The sequence below is a fragment of the Sardina pilchardus genome, chromosome 18, assembly GCF_963854185.1.
Source record: "Sardina pilchardus chromosome 18, fSarPil1.1, whole genome shotgun sequence".
Lineage (NCBI taxonomy): Eukaryota > Metazoa > Chordata > Actinopteri > Clupeiformes > Clupeidae > Sardina > Sardina pilchardus.
The window spans coordinates 23,905,226-23,920,225 of NC_085011.1; the positions used below are offsets into that span (position 1 = coordinate 23,905,226).

Consider the following 15,000-nt stretch of genomic DNA (forward strand, 5'->3'; position numbering starts at 1 on the left):
GTGTGTATGGGGAGGCAGGTTGGGGTGGGGTGGGGGGGGATTGAGACCCAAATCCCCGCTGCGCTCACTCCCCTCAGGGCCCAGACTCCATCCTCCCCCTGCCTGCCAATCACTGCTCTACCCAAGGGGAGAACGCCGGGCTCTCCAAAGGCTAAGCATTAGCAATCTCACTCCCCATTTTTCTCCCTTGAAGTTGTTTATTCCTGCCTCACATAAACTGATGCATTTTAATGGTGTGTGTGTGTGTGTGTGTGTGTGTGTGTGTTTGGTGTGTGTGTCTGTTGCTGAAGCGATGGTGGTTACATTGGCATTCAGCTTGGAGGTATGTGTTGTTGGAGCAACATGACTGGTCAAACACCATACTAACTTGAGGGTGTGTGTGGGGTAGCCCACCGAAAACAAGTAGAAGAGTTTGAATCGAAAGATGGTGGTGTGGATGCTACCGTAGTGTGTGTGTGTGTGTGTGTGTCTGCGTGCGTTTTTGTATGTGATATTATGTATGTTTCCTTGAGTGATGTAATGTTGTATGTGCAAATGTATGTGTATAGTATGCGTGCATGAGTGTGTATGTTTGTGTGAGGCTTTAAGTGTAAGTCTCTTTTATGCTACTTTGTGTACCCAGGCCTTTGTGTGTATGTGTGTGTTTGTGTATGAGAGCTTGTGTGTGTTTACTCATGTGTTATTTTGTTTACACAGGTGCACACACGTCTCTACGTGAGTGTGTATGTGTGTGTGTGTGTGTGTGTGTACTGGCAGCATGTTGGCCTTGTGGTGGTTCTGAGGATGCTCGTGGGTTAGTGTGGGAAATCAAAGCCAGGTGCTGGAGCCTTAGTGAGCGTGCAGGGTTTGTTTTGCAGGGGGGCTCTCCTATAGTCCACAGCGCATCCATGTCCCCTCCCCATCTCCATACGCACGCGCTCCAGCAGCACCACTCATCCCTATGAGCCTGCTCACAGTCACAACAACTCCAAAACTAGAAAAGCACTCAGAGAGCGCAGACCTTCGCCAAGCAAAAACATAACCGCTTCCTTCGGATCCAGACGGTGAAACGGATCACTCCTAAAAAAAATGTGTAATAGTTTCCCTGAAAATTTCATTGAAATCCATCCATAACTTTTTGAGTTATCTTGCGAACAAACAAACAAACAAACAAACAGACAGACAGACAGACAAACAAAACAAACAAACAAACCCCGATGAAAACACAACCTCCTTGGCGGAAGTAACAAACACCTCTGGGAGAGCATAGCCTGGACCTTCAACAGGAGAGGTGGACATTGTGTCTGGGCAGACATCCCATCGCTCACAGGAAGTTCCTGGGAGTCTACTGTATATTGATGGCGGCTTTCTGACGCCAGTGAATTACATGGGATCTCTTGCAAATCACATTTATGAATCATAAGTGAGAGAGACGGAGAGAGCAAGTGACAGACGTCGCAAAAGAGAATGACAGGGAGAGCATTTCGATTGGTCTCTCTTTTTTTTTGCAGACCTACCAATCAGTTGTCTCTGTGGGCGGGCTTTCACAGTCTTTCATTATCCATCCGTTAGTCAAAAGTGTGGCCTTCTGCAGCGTGTGTGAGTTTCAGAAAAAGAAAATAATAAACACACTTCAGTCTAGACTACCTTAAAGTGTATCTCTACCTATAGACTACAGGTGAAACATAATGACAGTGTTGCTCGAACTGTTACTTTTCCACTGCCCTTGGTGGTTTAAATGACTCTAAAGACATGCTCAGGTGAGCTTAACAGGTGTCATTTGCACGTTCATGCTATTCTAAAAACCTGGCTAGCTTCTCCGGGGCCTGGCTACTCTGTTGATGTGGTCTATATGATGAAGCCAAACTCTCTATTGTAAGCAACCTTGTAATAGATAAGAATGGCTTGAATACAATACCACACAGGCCTATAGGCTCTAACAGAGTGTAATGTAATTTGCGATGATATACAGTATATAATATAAGACCATTTTGTCAGTCACAGTATCTCCCTGAAATTAGCTTTTGCTGGGTAGGATGTATGTGTGTGTGTGTGTGAGTGGGGGAACTGGGGGTAATTTATGTTTGGCACCCAGTTGAATAAGGGGGGTTGAATCCACAGAAACTTATTTGCCCTTCTGAGTTGTGATACTGGCCTCAACACAGACAGAAGGTGGGAGTCAGACCTGGTTACTGATGATGAATGCTTCGCTCAGATATAGAAAGTGTGTGTGTGTGTGTGTGTGTATGTGTGTGTGTGTGTGTGTGTGTGTGTGTGTGTGTGTGTGTGTGTGTGTGTGTGTGTGTGTGTGTGTGTGTGCGTGTGTGTGTGTGACTCAGAACCTGCTGCTGTTTGTACAGAGCTCCAGAGGTCTCACACCCATTCTTCCACAGCTAACCTCAACAATCAAACAAACAGCCAAGATCCTGGAAGTTTCCCATGTAAAAAAAGAAGCTGTGAAGTGGTTGAGGATCTGCATAGCTTCTAGTGAGGTGATTGCGTGTGTGTTTGTGTGTGTGCATGTGTGTGTGCGTGCGTGTGTGTGTGTGTGTGCGTGTGTGTTTGTTTGTCTGTCTGTGTTTGTCTGTGTTTGTGTGTGTGTGTGTGTGTGTGTGTGTGTGTGTGTGTGTGTGCGTGTGTGTGCGTGTGTGTGTGTGTGTGTGTATGTGTGTGTATGTGTGTGTGTGTGGGAATGAGGGTTGGTGGGATCTGGCAGGTTGTTTAGTGTTGCCTAAAGTAAACCCCTCCACTTAATCTGGCCCTCTCCACCCCAAGACCTCACTGCTGCACGCTCACCCTCCCTGCTCTCTGGCGTCCATTCTGAAACAGACCCCTGGCACAATGGCCGACGACCCTTTCACCTCCAAGTGTTAGTTGCTCTTCTAGTGCACATGTGCCCCCTCCACCTTCCAGTGTTGGCTAATGCCTCCCTGAGGAACGGGCCCAAACAGGAGCACACACAGTCCTCTCGCTCACTCACTCCCCCCTTCCCACCATTTTCTCTCTGTTTTTTTTCTTCTTGTTTGTATGGACATCCCCCTTTCCCTCCCATTCCCCTTCTCTTCCCCATCTCTCTCTCTCTCTCTCTCTTTCACTCACTCTCTCTCTCCGTCGCAGCCAGAGGGAAGAGAAATAATTCAAACTTGATGCATATTGCAAGCGCTTGGGTCAGCGTTGCGGCCTGGGCCGTAATGACACATTAGTTTTCTGGAGTGACCCAGCCGCCTGCCGCTCCGTGATAAATAGCCTCGGCCCTGGAACACACTCCCCGTCTGCCCGCTAGCTCACTCGCTCGCTCGCCTGCTCGCTCGCCTGCTCGCTCGCCTGCTCGCTCGCCTGCTCGCTCGCCTGCCTGCCCGTCGCTGCCCAGTGCCCGTGGCTCACGAACACCCGAACCACGCTTGAAAGGAACTCGCAGTGTACAGAAACGGAAAGAGGAGATGAAGGAGGGGGGGGGGGTGTGGGGTAGTAGGGTGGTGGTATCGAAGGGGGGGGTGGGGGGGTGTGGAGGGAGAGAAAAAAAGAGACAGCATCCCTTTAGGTAACAGAATGTTTTCTCTTTTTTTCGCATTGTTTAATATTTAATCATATTGCCGTCCAGCATTCTGAGATATTTCTCTTTTTTTGCATATTCTATATAAAAATATATAATTAATGTCTGAGAAGCACATAAAAGAGAGAAACTGAGAGAGCAGACATGAGAGAGAGAGAGAGAGAGAGAGAGAGAGAAGAGAGAGTGAGTTAGAGAGGGTTAAAGCGAAATTCTCACAAGAGCTGGAAAAATCATTTGTTGTTCTGGAGAACAAATTAATGCAGATGATAAAAGGAGATGCTGAGGTGATGTGTTTTTTTTTCTTTTCTCCCTCCCTCTCTCTCTCCCTCCATCCCTCCCCACCTCTCTCCCTCTCTCCCCCACTCCACCTCTCTCCCCCTCTCTCTCTTGCCTAAGCTCTCAAGATCATAGATTCTTTTGTTTCAAAGTAGAGTCTGTTGGTCATTTTGCGGTGTTTTGATTGAACAACACTCACCTCCAGGTCTACCTGTGCTTCAACAGCCTCCTCAGGCACTCTGTCTAATAGTTTCACTCCATCTCTCCCTAGCTCAGCACAATAGATCCCAGCCACTGGCCCACTCTCAGCACTTTATCTTCCCTTTGCTTTACCCCCCCCCCCAAAAAAAACAACAACAACAATCTAATGTATGAAGCCCCCTGCAAAAATCCAACACATTTTGCCCTCTCGCAAATAGATTGGCTGTTTCAAAGGGGTTCCGTTTCTTTCTGATGCACTCAGGCAGTGCTGTGTGGAGGTGCTTCAATTAACCAGCACCAAATAGTGAGCATGTATCTGCCTTTTGAAATCCCGGGCACAGTGGTCGGCGAGCGTGTGTTTCGTGTGTTTCATCGAGGCACCCGGCGTGTCCAGCCGGCCGGCCCGACGATCGTCCAAAAACAGCGGGACCTTAATTCCGTCCACTAGGTCCCCATCTGCGGGGCGCGCCGCTATCTCCGCCCGCCGCTCCCGCCGTTCCGGCAGTTTCCGCTAATCGCCCCCATAAAGATTAATCTGTCTCCCTCACCTCTCTCCTGTAATGTTGTCACAGCCGCTCACCTAAAATTTTAATAGGTTTTTTAGCAGCGCGCCATATTCCATTCTGAAAGGGTCACTAATGACCATCCGTGAGTGAGCGCTCAGGGAAGGTGTGCGTCTCTGTGTGTGTGTGTGTGTGTGTGTGGTGGAGAGGGAGGTGATGTGTGTGTGAGAGTGTGTGTGTGTGTGGGTGAGGGGGGGGGGGGTGGTGGCAGAGTGACTGTGACCCCCCTGTGCAGTCAGAGCTCAATGGCCTCATTCTCAATATGCCGGCCCTCTAATTATCCTCATTATGCCCCGGGCGGAAGCCACCGGGCCGACCACTGCACTTAAAACAAAGAGCCGCACTGGCAGCCAACTTCACAGCCAGGGGAGAGAGGGAGGGAGGGAGAGAGTGAGAGAGAGAGAGTGAGGGAGAGAGAGGGAGGGAGAGAGAGAGAGGGAGGGAGAGAGAGGGAGAGAGAGAGTGGAAAAGTGAGATGAGAAGGAAAGAAGAATGTAAACATATCTTCCACAGTATTGTCTTGGCACAAGGCAGCGGAAAAAAAATGGTGTTATATAAATGTCTATTTGACATCCTAGAAAGATATGCCTGGTACATGAACAACAAACATGGGTGGAGATGCTCTGTGGTACATCTTTGTCCACCTGTGTATGTTAAAAAAATGTTCCCTCGTGTTGTTTGTGGTCTGTGCGTGTGTGTGTGTGTGTGTGTGTGTGTCTGTGTGATCAGGTGTTCACACACTCTAATACAAAGACAGCTGAAGTTTCCTCAAAGACAGAGAGAAAAAAAACAAGGAGACAAAACAATATGCGGTGTGAGGAGTGTGGGCAAGTGTGAAAGCGAGTGTGTGTGTGAGAGAGAGAGGGAGAAAAAGTGCGAGTGTGTGTGTGTGTGTGTGTGTGTGTGTGTGTGCGGTACAAAGTGACATCAGCCCGCCCTCACATTTATGCCAGCTGTCCCTGGGCCTGGTCTTGCAGGCCTTTACCGAGTGTGCCTGACAATCAGCTCTTCCTCATTTTCATCCTCCTCCTCCTCCTCCTCCTCACTTTGAACTGGGGGCCGCGGAGTAGGCTCATGGCAGGTGGAGGGGAATTTGCCCAGCTTTGACAGGGCAAATGCATTTTTTAGTCCTGCCTTTGAACGGCACCTTATCGATGGCGGCCGCTAAGCCGTGGTGTCTCTGAACTCTTGCTCTTTAGAACTGTTGTACACAGAGACACACAGACACACACACACAAACGCAGGCACACACACTGATGCTGGCACATGCAAATGGCTCCAAAACAGGCATCTGATAATACTATTGACATTTGGGTCTGCAGACACCAGGTTTGTGTGAAGGACTGATGGATGGCACACACACACACACACGCACAGAGAGAGAAAGAGAGAGAGAGAGAGAGAGAAAGAAAGAAAGAGAGAGAGAGACAGAGAGAGAGAGAGAGAGAGATGTGTGCTTCACCCACAATACATGTCATCAGAGAGAGGGAACCACACCCATACGTAAACACAAACCACAAAATCAAGTGATTATTGTGCTCAATTAGTTTCACCACAAGCTAATATAAAGGCTCACCACATAGATTGTAAATATTGAGTCATCTCTCCGGAAAACGAGTTACAATAAAACACCTTAGCGCCTTAAAAACATAACAAATCTCATAAAAAAAAACCTTCCAATGGCAGAATATTCATTTAATTTGTTTCCGTGGCTCTTCTTCAGCCAGAGTTGAGGGGTCAGCTCTGACTGCGTAGTGCTAATTGTGTCAGGGATTAAACCGGTCTGCTGGAGCAGATTAAACTCAAGGCTGAAGTCAAGTACAGCGCTACAACATCGTCAGTTATAAAAAGACTGGGAATTACAGAGAGAGAGAGACAGAGACAGAGAGAGAGAGAGAAAGAGAGAGAAAGCGAGAGGGAGAGGGAGAGAGAGAGGGAGAGAGTGAGGGGGGATATCTCAAGGTTTTACTAAATACACCAGGGTGGAGGAATGTTCAGTTTGTCTGGAGAGAAGGGAAACTGATTAAGTTCTCAGGATGGAGAGAGAGAGAGGGAGGGAGGGAGGAGCAGAGAGAGAGATGGAGATGGAGAGGAAGGGAGAGTGAAGGAAGGAGAGCAGGTCAAACTCGCACCATGGGAGTCTCTCTCTGGTGTGCTATCGCAACCTGTGGTGGAATAAAATAATCTGCTCGTGACAGAAGATATCTCCCAGTACTAAGCCTCAGCAGATTTCATGTGATGAAGTCAGGCTCTGTCACTTCTGTCCAATGGGCAGCTGAAGTGTGTCATTAAGAGCACATGTGTGTGTGTGAGGGCGTTAGAGAGAGAGATATGGAATGACAGAGAGGGAGAGAGATGGAGAGGAGGAGAGAGAGTTAGAGAGAGAAGAAGCGAGAGAGGGGAAGATGACATATATAGGCCCAGCACCCTCCTCGCCGCTGTCTGACACTGACCCTTTTCATTAAAAGCTGATTAAAACTTTTAAAAATCACTGTTTGCCCTCTGAAGCTGATAACCTCTACAACACTGGAACATAAAAGAATAATAGCCAGCTACAAAAAAGGGGGACAAAGAAATCCTTGCCTAAGCTAGAAAAGCCCAATTGGAACATTTTAGAAAATTAATGAAATTTTAGATCAAATGAATAATAAATTAAGGGGAAAAAAATGAATTATAAATGGGAAAAAGTGCTCTTACTATCAAACAGTACTAAAAGAACATGTAATCCTCCACAAGCTTGCAAAAACAGGGTCAGGTTCAAGCCATGCAAGTTCTGAGCAAAAACAAAGGTTTATGCTCTGCTCTCCTTTGAAGATAATTGAAGCGACTCTACTTGAAAGGACCCAGGCCCTAGTGCCTACTGAGCGGGTGATGCTTTTTTTTTTTTGTTTTGTTTTTTTTCAAAACTTGTTGTTGTTTTTTTTTATTGTATTTTATTTTTTCCCCAAACAACAATGGGATTTACTCGTGTGGGACTGCTCTTTTCACCAAAAAAATCACATCAAATGCATTCTGGCTCCAGTGTAGCCTGTTAATTAATGAAGTTCTCTAAAGCTCCATTAAAAATGAAATAATATTAATAATAATATATGTGTGGGAGGGGGAAAAAATATCTGTGCTGGAAATATGCAAAGTGTTTTATGCCACAGGAAGTTGGACCATTAAAAGTTGGGCCAAACTGAAAAGAATTATGAAATGAGCTGGTCTTTTTCTCCGAATCTCCGCAGCACGTTAACAAAATCAAAACTTAACGTGGCCACTTTGATTAATCAGAGAAGAAAACACATCTATATTAATCTCCATGCATTCTCCCAACTAAAACTAAGACAGCATTATTTATGGCCAATATTAATCTCAATTTTCATTAGAAATGCTTTAATTATTCCCATGCATTATACATGAAAAGGAAATAAGAAATAAGAAGGGGAAATGAGGGGGTCACCCAATGCTTTATGCACAGAGTCCAATGAATACATTAAGGAGTGGTTTATGTGTGTGGCAATTTGCATGATCTCCTTTGTGAACTGATGTTGTAACATCACTGAATATTAAAAAGCCAATAGGTAAAAAAAAATATATAACAGTTGTTGGAGAATGATGCAATGCTCAGCTCACACTGTAAGAAGTGGAGATGTACTTGGGATGCACACTGCAGATATTGAAAATCCACAGCGTTTACTCTGAAGGGACAGTGCTCAAGAAGTATTGAACAGGGCCAAAGTCATGAAACTTATCTGTGAGGTGAGGATGATAAGATGGTGCATTGCAGCATGATGGCGTATAAGGTGTATGAAGCGTCTACAGAGTTTATAACTCCTCAAAAACAAAGTAAACGGCAACAACGTCAGTTAGCATTTGTAGATGTATGCTACATGTCCTGACTACTTAACCCAGAACACAAACAAACCAAGATGTCAATAACAATGGGAAGCTTAAACTCCATTGTGTGGCAAGACGATCATAGAGTAACAGATGCCCATCACTTCCCCAACAGTCCACCTGCTCCAGCAAACACCACATCCTAAGGGCCCACCGGACCACTGAGGTCATCTCAGAGCATCTCCAGCATTGCAGGATTGGCTATCTTGGTCACTCTCTGGGTGGGTGGTGCAGGGTCTGTGGCCTGTGTGTTCCCTCCTGGAGTGCACTACATTTTTTATAGGGTGTCATAAACTACAGATTGCTAGAGCTGGTTGTAGAGGGTCATTCTCCTCTGGACGTGTTGTGTCAGGGGCATTAAATGGTTCATTGGCAGAAAGGGGGTGGTGGTGGTGGTGGTGGAAGAGGTGGAACAACCGAGGGGCAATCGGCCTCTCCATCAAAGGCCATTGGTCACAGCAAACTAACCACCCTGTCCAACCTCTTCGTCAAAAGGGGTCGACACACCGCCCTCAGCAGGGTAAGTCTATCAGGGAAGCATTTTTATGAGTGCGCCGGGTGTGTTGGCTTTGTCAGTGAAGAATGAGCTAATGAACTTGGCCTCCCCACCTAACACAATAGCTTAAGGGTCTGCCTGTGTCACGGCACCACTCATAAAGCAGCTCGACAGGCTCGGGCGGGAACTTGCCATTGACCACCGAAGGACATCAGAGGAGAGACAGGACAAGGGCAGCGAAGCTGACACACAAAACAAAAAAACAAAAAACAACTCATTTGGTTTTGACTACTGTCTCGACAGGGCCCACATTCCTGCGGAGGCCTCATCATATCTGGGCGATGATTAATGGGGAATCTCTGTCAGGTGAGGTCATTTCAGGCCTGTGTATGTTGTGGCTGCGTCCTGCGTGCGTGCTGGTGGGTTGGTGGCCAGCCAGCCGGCGTGGCTGAGATGCCATGAATGAGGAAAGAGCGTTGGAATGAGAGGCCAGTTTGGGCCGAGACGCACGAGAGAGAGACCTGTCTGCATTCTTTAGGGGCGGGGTGACCTCAGGAGACGTCTTGAGAGTGATCTATGGAAGTCGTCCGCGTGGGTGGCATGGGAAACTGACGGACAAATTGACGCTTTCACACATTGTTATTTCTCCCATTTAGGAGATAGCTTTGTCCAGCAACTAATCTGACAGTGAGACAGTGAGGTGGTAGACATGTTATCTGTTAGTCTGAATGGGATCAGATTGGTGACCTTGGGAATGCTCCTCACAGCTATTAAATCATATGGTCTACAACCAAGGATAACACAAAAAACCTTTATCCAGATAAAAAAAAACAGCATTCTTTAACTTTATTTGTAAATATCTCATGTGAAATGCATGAGGAACTGACTTTAGTTTAGTCAGCAGCGTTTAGTCTCCATGCGTCCCCTGTGTTCATCCCCTGTGTTGGTGAAGGCCTGGCAGATGTGGGCTCAGAGGGTTAAATGTGTAGAGACGAGAAGGTTAAAAGCAGATAAATGGAAACAGGGACGATGCCCCTACAATAGCATTCGCTGGCTCACAGCTTGTTACCAAAAGTGCTTTAATAATTAATATGGCTCCCTCCCCTGTTCGACACTCTGTCTTTGATATAAGGTTACTGCGCTCGGGGTCCTGCCACAGGAGAAGGCTACGCAGACAAACCTTTTCAAGTTTTTTTTTTCTCCTCCACTCCCCTCAGCCCCCTCTTTTTTCCCCTTTTCTCTCTCTTCCTTTTTTAAAAAAATGCCCAAACATGCGCCATGCCCTGTATCTTTTCAAGAATAATAGCAATCAAGGAGCGAGAGCACATGCGAGAGCAATGTGTTTTTGTTGGCATCAGCAAATCTTGCATTTCAAATCTCGCCGTAATAGACCGGTTACAGCCCCCTAACAACCGTCGTCAAGAACGAACTCAGAGGACAAGCGAACTCAGAGCCGCACGGACACGCACGGTCTGTGCGGCACGGACAGCACAAAGCAAGCATGCTGAACTTAGTTGATTAAACTAATCGACTGATCATACGGGTCTAGTGACCACTTTTGATCAGGTAGGCTAAAGTAAGCACTATTCTAGGCTATGACTAATGGCTAATAGTGTTCTCATTTTAATCTAAACCAGTCCGATCCTATGCTCTACTGGGACGGGGAGCACTGTGCACACCGGACCCCACCCCCACCCCCCAAAAAAACAGACTTGCATGCACGACCATCATAGCACCCACAATCATAAAGCGGTCAACCAAACAGCTGAGTGTGTAGGCCAGCAGAAACGACCAATTCAAAAATAATGTGACACGACATAAACAAGCAATCATGCCACAGCGGGCTATTGTAAAGTCCTCCTTATCTTACCTTAAACCTGAAGCGTCTGTGTTAGCACTTGTGGTGGATGCGCTAGCATCATTGCTATCAGCTTCAGTATTCTGCCCGAACATTAATCCAGAAATCGTAGGCTTATTTGCGATGTTTTGTATTATCTACCTTTCGTTTCGTTTGTGTTCTCTGTTTGTGTGTGGCTACCAGATTTGTATTTGGTATTGTATTATTTAGGATTCATTAATAAACCACTGAGGCCAATTTCTCATGACCAACACTTTTCTAAGTGTCATCACGAACTCATGTGTACACTCTAATATACAAGACTCAGGTCCGAATGAGGACGCCACCAACAGGCAAGGAGTGTTTATTACAACTAACTACAATTTAGGCCTACATCTCTTCTTACAGTAAGATAGAGTTCTATCCTATCACTTAGGTTAGTTAGGTCCTATGTTCACTGACTTTGCAAAACGTATCATTTCTTGTCAGCCTACTAAATAAAACATTCTTACTTCCTTGTTTTAACCTTACAAATACATGTGACTTTGCAATATTTCTTTTTTTTTTCTATCACCTCAAATTCACAACTTAAACAATGCTTTACAATCACAGAAGTTACAGAAACTTTTTTTTTCCACAATAAACTCAAGTTCATAACATGCACTTACAGCAGAATCAGCACAAATTGGGACGTAGGTATAACATTTGTGGTGTACAGAAAGATAGCATAGAAAGACACCGACTGCAGCAAAGAGTCGACAAACGGGTCAGGAGTGAAAGTGCTTTGCTATTGGAGATGCACACTCGTGTGAATGTCTGTACGGGAGATGTTGCTGTTACAGGGGTTTCTTGTCAGACTGAAATGACAATGAAACATTGTGAACAGATACAAAACGAAGTGAATGGGTTGCATGAGGAACTGAGTAAATAAAACTGAACATAGCTGGATTTATTGGAAATTATGAGAAAACTCTTCACTTCACTAGCCTTCCCAACTGGCAGTTACCGTTTTCCCTGTATGAATACCTCAAAGGGCACCTTGAAACAAGAGTTCCGTCTTCATCAGCTTTGCATGCATTCCAAAAACGTATTCTCACTATCATGCTAATTAAACTTCATCTTTATGGAAAAGACTTGGCCTATAGATTTGAGAGGGATCAGTAAAGCAACTGTATCAAGAACTTTTAATCATGGTTTACATATCATGTGCTTGCCTCAAACCCTTGATCATGTGGGCAGAGAGAGATGATTTTATGAAAACAATGCCAATGGACTTTCGAAAACACTCTCCAAACTGTGTGGTGTGATCATTGACTGCTTTAAAATTTTCTTGGAACGAGCCACACATCCACTAGCCAGGGCCCAAACTCATCATACAAACATCAATCAGGTGCCCTTTGAGGTATTCAAATGTTATACGTCCCAATTTGTGCTGATTCTGCTGTAAGTGCACGTTATGAACTTGAGTTTATTGTGGAAAAAAAAGTTTCTGTAACTTCTGTGATTGTAAAGCATTGTTTAAGTTGTGAATTTGAGGTGATAGGGAAAAAAAGAAATATTGCAAAGTCACATGTATTTGTAAGGTTAAAACAAGGAAGTAAGAATGTTTTATTTAGTAGGCTACAAGAAATGATACGTTTTGCAAAGTCAGTGAACATATGACCTAACCTAAGTGATAGGATAGAACTCTATCTTACTGTAAGGCCTAAATTGTAGTTAGTTGTAATAAACACTCCTTGCCTGTTGGTGGCGTCCTCATTCGGACCTGAGTCTTGTATATTAGAGTGTACACATGAGTTCGTGATGACATTTAGAAAAGTGTTGGTCATGAGAAATTGGCCTCAGTGGTTTATTAATGAATCCTCATCAAATAATACAATACCAAATACAAATCTGGTAGCCACACACAAACAGAGAACACAAACGAAACGAAAGGTAGATAATACAAAAAATAGCAAATAAGCCTACGATTTCTGGATTAATGTTCGGGCAGAATACTGAGGCTGATAGCAATGATGCTAGCGCATCCACCACAAGTGCTAACACAGACGCTTCAGGTTTAAGGTAAGATAAGGAGGACTTTACAATAGCCCGCTGTGGCATGATTGCTTGTTTATGTCGTGTCACATTATTTTTGAATTGGTCGTTTCTGCTGGCCTACACACTCAGCTGTTTGGTTGACAGCTTTATGAGTGTGGGTGCTATGATGGTCGTGCATGCAAGTCTGTGTTTTTTTGAAGGGGGGTGGGGTCCGGTACGTGTGCACAGTGCCCCCCGTCCCAGTAGAGCATAGGATCGGACTGGTTTAGATTAAAATGAGAACACTATTAGCCATTAGTCATAGCCTAGAATAGTGCTTACTTTAGCCTACCTGATCAAAAGTGGTCACTAGACCCGTATGATCAGTCGATGAGTTTAATCAACTAAGTTCAGCACGCTTGCTTTGTGCTGTCCGTGCCGCACAGACCGTGCGTGTCCGTGCGGCTCTGAGTTCGCTTGTCCTCTGAGTTCGTTCTTGACGACGGTTGTTAGGGGGCTGTAACCGGTCTATTGGACTGGCTTCTCCGGTTACTTTTAAAGGTCTTGCTCCGCCGCGGTCCATTTTTAAAGAGACGCGCTCATGATTTGAATAAAATTCAAATGAAAGGTCAAAGATGTGTTTTAGTGGGATATCATTAACAGAATTTCGGCCCGCCGCTCATAAGTCTGTAAACGAGATACAGGGTGTTGCACCCTGGGAGGCACGTAGCGTGTTTCTGTCGGCGGAGCAGGTCAGAAAATAACAAGAAGGCGCCAAAGAACCACACACTCAGCTGATGTAATACAAGAACAACCTCTAGTCTACATATCAAAGGAGAATGCCAGGCAAAGCCACCCCTCCACATACACACACACACACACACACACCTTGGTCAGTTAAGCTCACACACCCTCATATATTTTACTGTAAGTCTGTGTGTAACATCTCTCTCATCTTCAGTCCTACTGTATCTGTCTTGTCTTAAATGTCATTATATATCCTATATCCAGTAAAAGTTTAAAACACTGGTAGCTCCACACACACTGCGTGGTGTACTGGGGTTGGTCGCTTGTGAGCTCCACGTTGCACATTGACTGCAGGGCCTCTCACCAACTGCCTGGTATGGAGCAGGCTACAGGCTGCGTGCCGCGGGGTGATTTATGGAAGTGGCAGTTTTCTGTGTGGTGTACGCTGGTGTTCCGGACAGTTCTCTCAGTCTCTCTTTTCTCTCTCTCTGACTCTTTCTTTCTTTCTCACACACACACACACACACACACTCAAACACACACTCACATTCTCAGCGCCTGCCCAGGCTTGGACAGTGGCGAGCCCTAAGCCGTTTCTCCATGCTCTCTGCAGTGATGTTTATGCTGTTTTTTTCTCCTCTTGCACGTTGAGGCACCTCGCTCTGTGCCAGGGATGTGGTATTCCACTGGGCAGATTTCACATCCTAAGCACAGGGACTGTGAACTGTCTCTCTGCTATCTGCAGCTCATCAATTTGTTGTTGCTTCCTTACATTTCCAAACAGGAAAGATATTTTCTTTCTTCAAGTAGAGCAAAAGGCACATCGAGAGAGTGAAGATGTTAGTAACAGTTTAGGTGTTGGATTAAAGACTAAATCCACGAACCTGTGACTGCCGTATTTAACTAGTCTGAGCTATTGTTTAGCCTACATGAGGCTTGCATAGGCTTTTCATCAGGCCTCTCAAATCTCACTCACTGATCCCAGTCTGATCCAAATATAAGTTAGCATGTCAGACAACAGTGAAAGATAGTTACATAGGGTTTTCCTTGAACAGAAAACATGAATTGGTGTTACAGAATGTTTGTAAAAAAAGAAAAGAAAAAACAGCTGAAGATTTTGAACAATGTTGAAATGTCTCCAGGTGGTTCAGTACTTCACGTAAGAGCAGGTTGGTCTGAATTCCAGGAAATGGGATTACTACTAGTGTTAATTTAGCACAAGCAGTGAGTATGTCACCTTAGTCTGTTCGACCAGTACATAAGTATCAAATATCTAACAGTCCAAAAACCACAGCTGAGCAGGCCCCAGCGAGAATTGAACTCGCGACCCCTGGTTTACAAGACCAGTGCTCTAACCACTGAGCTATAGGGCCTTGCCTATTAGCTTTGTAGTTAGGCACAGTATCTAAAGCTCTCTTTGAGTTCCACACCCATTTGATAAAGGCGGAGC

General features: G+C 45.4%; 1 non-coding gene across 1 annotated transcript; it reads right to left on the reverse strand.

Moving 5' to 3' along the window:
* Positions 1 to 14,850: 14,850 nt before the first annotated feature.
* On the reverse strand, positions 14,851 to 14,923 carry trnat-ugu (transfer RNA threonine (anticodon UGU)). The gene has a single exon. It is a non-coding gene; the product is annotated as a tRNA-Thr (tRNA).
* Between the last annotated feature and the right edge of the window lie 77 nt (positions 14,924 to 15,000).